Genomic DNA, 6,610 nt, shown 5'->3' with positions numbered 1-6,610 from the left:
CCCGTGGGCTCAGGCAATTCACTCACCTCAGCCTCCCAAAGGCGCAGGATTACAGGCTGAGCCACTGAGCCCGGCTTTTTGCCCATTTTTTAATGGGCCTGTTGGCTTTTTTCCTTTCAGCACGTTTGAGTTCCTTGTAGATCTTAGATGGTAGGCCTTTGTCAGATACACAGTTGGCAAATATTTTTTCCCATTCTTTGGGCTGTCTCCCTGCTCTCTTGATGGTTTCTTTCGCTTTGCAGAAGTTTGTCAGTTTGATGAGGTATACAAATGTTCATTATGCAGGTACCCTTGTTGTTGAGGTATGCCCCTCCCTCCCCTGGCAGTTTCCCTCAACTGCCAATCCCACCCCCCTCCCCTGGCAGTTTCCCACTACTGCCAATTCTTTTCTTACAGTACTGACAGACTTACTCGTCTGTCTTATCTATTATGGTTTGGGCTCTTGGGGTTTTGATCAGGAATTGGTTGCCAGTTCCAATTTCCATAAGCGTGTCTCCTGCATTTTCTAAGATTCTTATAGTTTGAGGTTTTACATTTAGGTCTGATCCATTTAGAGTTAGTTTTTGTGTATGATGATAGGTAGGGATCCTGTTTCAATCTTCTGCATGTGATCAGCCAGTTTTCCCAGCACCATTTACTGAATAGGTTCTTCTCTCCCCAGTGGTTGTTGTTGGAGACTTTGTCAAAGATGAGTTGGTTGAGAAATTGAGGCTTTGCTTCCAGAATCTCTATCCTGTTCCATTGGTCTGTATGCCTGTTCTTATACCAATACCAGGCCTAAACAAATTATTATTTGTATAGTTTTTTTTTTTATTTTGTTTTAAATTTCTACCTTAATTCCCCTGTGACCAAAGAACATGGCTTTTGTGATTCTCAATCTTTGTAATTTATTGAGTCTTCCTTTATGGCCTAGTAGATGGTCAGGTTTTATGGGTTTCATGTATGATTGAGAACAATGTATATTCTTCAGCCATTGGATACAGGATTCTACATATTTCACTAAACTGATCTTGTTAATTGTATTGTTTGCATCTTTTGTAAACTTTCTAATTTTTGTCTACCTTACCTACTGAGAGAAGTATGCTAAAATCTACCATTATGACAATGAATTTTTAAAAACTGCTAACATGTCAGTTTTACTTGATATATATTTTTTGGCTACATTGTTAAATACAAATTTAAAATCATTTAACAGTGCCATCCAGTAGAACTATTTGCAATGATGGAACAAGTTATTTTCTGCACTGTTTAATATGATAACCATTCTTGGCTGTTAAGCACTTGGAATGTGGCTAATGCAACTGAGGACTGAATATTTAATTTTAACCAGTTTAAATGTAATCAATTTAAATTACATGTGACTAGTGGCAACTATAATGGACTATGCAGGCTTACAAACTTCATGGTAAATTAAACTTTATTATGAAGTGAACTTACTCTTTTTTTTGAGTTGGATCTCATTCTGTTGCCCAGGCTGGAGTGCAGTTGCATGCTCACAGCCACTGCAGCCTCGACCTACTGGGCTCAGGCAATCCTTCTGCCTCAGCCTTCTAACTAGCTGGAACTACAGGTGCATGCCACTATGCTCGGCTAGTTTTTTGATTTTTTATAGAGATGAGGTCTCGCCAAGTTGCCCAGGCTGGTCTCGAACCCATGGATTCAGGCAGTCCTCTCACCTCAGCCTCCCAAAGTGCTGGGATTATAGGCATGAGCCACCATGCCTGGCCTGAACTTTCTTTCTTTTTTTTTTTGAGTTGGAGTCTCACTCTGTCGCCCAGACTGGAGTGCAGTGGCCGCTCCTGGCCACCACAGCCTCGCCTGCTGGGCTCCAGCTATCCTTCCGCCTCAGCCTTCTAAGTAGCCGGAATTACAGGCAAGCGCTACCACGCCCGGCTGATTTTTTGATTTATTGTAGAGATGAGGTCTCGCTGCCCAGGCAGGTCTCAAACCCGCGGGCTCAGGCAATCTACTCCCCTCAGCCTCCCAAAGATGCGGGATTACAGGCTGAGCCACCAAGCCGGCTTGAACTTTCTTTCTAATAAAGCTTTTTCTGGAAGTCTCACCAAGTTGCCCAGGCTGGTCTCAAACCCCTGGATTCAGGCAATTCTATTGTCTCCACCTCCCAAAGTGCTGGCATGAGCCACCATGCCCAGCTAAACGTTCTCAATCATTTAGGTCTCTTTATTGTAATAAAATACATCTAACATAACATTTGCCATTTTAATCGTTTAAAGTATTTAGTTATGCTTTTACTTTAAACATTTTAAATATATTTATGTATATATATATTTTTTTTGAGTTGGGATCTTAGTTTGTTGCCCAGGCTGGAGTGCAATGCCATGATAACAGCTCACTGCAGCCTCAACCTCCTGGGCTCAGGTGATTCTTCCGCCTCAGCCTCACCGAGTAGCTGGGACTACAGACGTGCACCATCACTGCTGGCCATTTAAAAAAAATTTTTTTTTGCAGAGACAAGGTCTTGCTATGTTGTCCAGGCTAGTCTTGGTCTTGAACTCCTGGCCTCAAGCAATTCTCCTGCCTTGGCCTCCCAGAGTGCTGGGATCATACACATGTGCCCTGCCAAAATTTATCATTTGGAAATAATTTCAAATGTATAAAAAAATCACAATAATAATATAAAGAATACCTGCATATCTTTTATCTAAGTTTACCTTGTGTTAACATTTGCTATTATCATTTGCGCTTTACATATGGATACATGTGTATATATGTGTGTGTATATATATATATAGAGAGAGAGAGACAGTTTCTTTTTCTAAGTCATTGAGAATAAACTAAATTGCGTATATACTGTCCCTTTTCCCCTTAATACTTTAGTACATATTTCTTAAGAATAAAGATATTTTCAGTCAGGTGTGGTGACTTATGCCTGTAATCCTAGCACTTTGGGAGGCCAAGGCTAGAGGATCGCTTGAGGCCAGAAGTTCAAGACCAGCCTGGGCAACATAGCAAGACCTTGTAACTACAAAATTTTTAAAAAAATCAGCGAGGCATGGTGGCTCACGCCTGTGGTCACTGCTCCTCAGGAGGCAGGATTGGTTGAGATCAGGAATTTGAGGCTGCAATGAGCTATGATTGTGCCACTGCACTCCAGCCTGGGCAACAAAGTGAGACCCTGTCTCAAAAAAAAAAGATATCCTCTTATATAACCACAGTTCGTTTATCAGTTTCAAAAATGTAACATTGGTACAGTACCTTAATCTACTTTCCATGTTCTAGTTTGGTCAATTGGCCCATAATGTCTTCTGTGACTTTGTTTCTTGTCCAGCACAGGATCCAGTCTAGGATCACCTGTTATATTTAGTTGGCATGTCTCTTTAGTCTCCTTTAATCTAGAACACTCCTCAGTCTTTGTCTTTATGACATTGGCATTTTTTGGAAAATACCGTCCTTTTAAATTTTTCAAATATTTCCTCATTTTAAGTTTGTATCATATTTCCTCATGATTAGAGTCAGGTGATGCATTCTCATGCAGCATGCTAAGTAAGTGACATGTATTTCTCAAGGTATTACATCCAAAGTGTATGATTTTCATTTGCTGCTTCTTTGTGATGTTAATTTTTACAGCTTGGTCAAGAGGTGGTTTGATTTCTCCACTGTGTAGCTAATGTTTTTTTCCCTTGTTACTATTAATAAACAATATGTGGGGAGGATATACTGTAAAACCATGCCAATATTTTACTCTCGTTAGAATCCCCCCCCAGTATTATTTTACTTTTAACTTTTGGCATACCTTTGATATTTTAGGCATGTGCCTTATAAATACTTAGAATTTGTTTCCTATTCAACCCAACAGTCTCTTTTTTAGAGTTTTCAATTTTAGCCTATTTATTAAGAATACTTACATATTTGACTTTTATTTATACTTATTTTATGTTTTTGTTTACCTTATGTTTAAAGAAGAATAATAAATTGAACCTTTATACATTTTATTCTACCCTGAGTTAATTGTGCTTTTTTTCCTTCTTTTGGATTGGTTGGTTTTTTAAAAAGAATTCCTCTTTTATCTCTGTCAGTTTTAGAAGTTATGCATTTTCTTTTCTTTCTTTTTTTTTTTTTTTTGAGTAGGAATCTCACTCTGTCGCCCAGGTTGGAGAGCAGTGGGCATGCTCATGGCCACCGCAGCCACGACCTGCTGGGCTCAAGTGATTCTTTGACCTCAGCCTTCCAAGTGGCTGGAACCACAGGCACACACCACCACACCCAGCTAATTTTTTAAATTGTTGTAGAGACGAGGTCTTGCAAGTTGCTCAGGCTGGTCTCAAACCCGTGGACTCAGGCAATCCTCTCACCTCTGCCTCCCTAAGTGCTGGGATTACAGGCGTGAGCCACCATGCCCAGCTGCATTTTATTTCTATACTTGATTATCCTTATATTTTTAACCTGAATGCTTGATTTGTTAATACCACTTTCTGCCTTTCTGAACAATAAAAACACCTTAGAAAATCGTAACTCCATTTCTAACTCCCATCTTACTTATTACTATTGGTCAGTATTTTAGAATTATTTCTTTTACCTTCCAGCTTTGACATTATTATAATTGCTTTATTCAGTGGATGCTTACATTTGCTATCCTACCAGTTGCTTCAGTCACCATTCCTTTTGCATCTTGATCCTTCTGAGTTGTTTTCTTCTTTTCTTCTATTAGAAGTACTAGTGGAAAACTTGTAATTTTTTATTTGTCTGAGAATGGGTTATTTTACCCTCATTTTAAAAAATCCTAAGCCGGGCTCGGTGGCTCAGCCTGTAATCCTGCGCTTTGGGAAGCTGAGGTGAGTGGATTGTCTGAGCCTGCAGGTTCGAGACCCACCTGGGCAACTTGGCGAGACCTCATCTCTACAATAAATCAAAAAATTAGCCGGGCGTGGTAGCACGTGCCTGTAGTTCCAGCTACTTGGAAGGCTGAGGTGAAAGGATTGTCTGAGCCCAGCAGGTCGAGGCTGCAGTGGCCGGAAGTGTGCCACTGCACTCCAATCTGGGCGACAGAGTGAGACTCCAACTCAAAAAAATAAAAATAAAAAAATAAAAGTTTCTGTTTGGCTGGGCTCGGTGGCTCAGCCTGTAATCCCAGCACTTTGGGAGGCCAAGGCAAGTGGATTGCCTGAGCCTGCAGGTTTGAGACCCACCTGGGCAACTTGGCGAGACCTCATCTCTACGATAAATCAAAAAATTAGCAGGGCGTGGTAGCATGCGCCTGTAGTTCCGGCTACTTGGAAGACTGAGGCAGAAGGATCGCCAGAGCCCAGCAGGTCGAGGCTGCAGCGGCCGGGAGCGTGCCACTGCACTCCAGTCTGGGCAACAGAGTGAAACTCCAACTCAAAAAAAAAAAAAAAATCCTTTGGTTATGGTAAATTTCAAACATATACAAGTGTAGACAGACTAAACTCCAACATATATATCACATCATGGCCAATCTTGTTTCAATCTATACCCCCACCTGTTCTTCCCTACCCCCAAATCTAAAAGATAAGGACTCTCTTTAGAAAAAAGATTAATGGGGCAACCCCCTCAGGTCCCCTCCCACTGTGGGAGGTTTTCTGTCCTCTCAATGAATCCTGCTTTCACTCTAAAAAAAAATTAATAATTCAAATACTAAGTATACAGTCAGTGTTCATATTTCCCTGATTGTCTTTTGAGTTTTCTTGGCTAGTTATTTTGTTTAGTGAGGATCCAAACAAGGCCTACACATTGCATTTGGTCATCTCTTCTGTCTCCCTTAATCTATAGGTTCCCATTTGTCCTTTTTTCCTCTTTGTAATTATATATGAAGGAAACTAGATTATTTGCCAAACAGTTGTCCACAGGCTGGATTATGCTTATTGTATCCACTTGGTGTCTTCAAGCATGTTCCTCTGTGTTATTTCCTGAAAACTGATAAATTAGATGTAGAGGCTTATTCAGATTTGAGTTTGATTTCTTGGGTGAGAATGCTTCATGGATGTTATGTGTCCTTCCACCAGGAGGTAGGTTCTAACTAGCTGTCTTTCTTTGTGATGTTAAGATAGATCAATGGATTTCAGGGTTGTCAATCTCATCTATATGTTATATGTAATTTTCCATCAGCTTTTCACTAGGCAGTCACTCATATTAAGTCATTCGCTGTCATTTCATTAAGGGTTATGCAATAGTAATATTCTTGTTTGTCCTTTCCTTCTTCATGTATTAGCTGCTGGAATGCTTTCCTTATAAAGAGAAACTTCCTCTCACTATTTGAAGTACATTTTATACAGGAAAGGCTTGATTCTTTCTTCTTTCCATTATTTTTAACTACTTTAAAAATCAAGTAGTTGTTGATTCCCTAATATCCTCTAAATATGAACAATGAGGCATTTAAAAAATATATCATTATGAACTCACAGATTTTAAAAATATTTTGTGTGTTTCCATCACACATTACAGGTATTTTATTTTTTGTATGCTAAAATTGTCCCATCATTGACCAGAGAGCATCTCTCAGGTTGGCTCGTGATCTATTTTATTACTCTCTCCCATAATCCCGCGCCTTTAGGAGGCTGAGGTGAGTGGATTGCCTGAGCCCGCGGGTTCGAGACACGCCTGGGCAACTTGGCGAGACGTCATCTCTACAATA

The 6,610-nt window shown here is 40.2% G+C and overlaps 1 protein-coding gene across 1 annotated transcript in view; it reads left to right on the top strand.

Annotated features, from left to right (window-relative positions):
- CUL9 (cullin 9) overlaps nucleotides 1–6,610 on the top strand; it is a 44,334-nt gene that overhangs the window by 24,453 nt on the left and 13,271 nt on the right. The gene's annotated exons all lie outside the window — the stretch shown is intronic.

The sequence above is a fragment of the Carlito syrichta genome, unplaced genomic scaffold (genome assembly GCF_000164805.1).
Source record: "Carlito syrichta isolate Samal-C Ts95f unplaced genomic scaffold, Tarsius_syrichta-2.0.1 Scaffold308847, whole genome shotgun sequence".
Taxonomy (NCBI): Eukaryota; Metazoa; Chordata; class Mammalia; order Primates; family Tarsiidae; genus Carlito; species Carlito syrichta.
The sequence above is the reverse complement of the archived record's forward strand: the minus strand, read 5'-3'. Positions and strand labels throughout refer to the sequence as shown.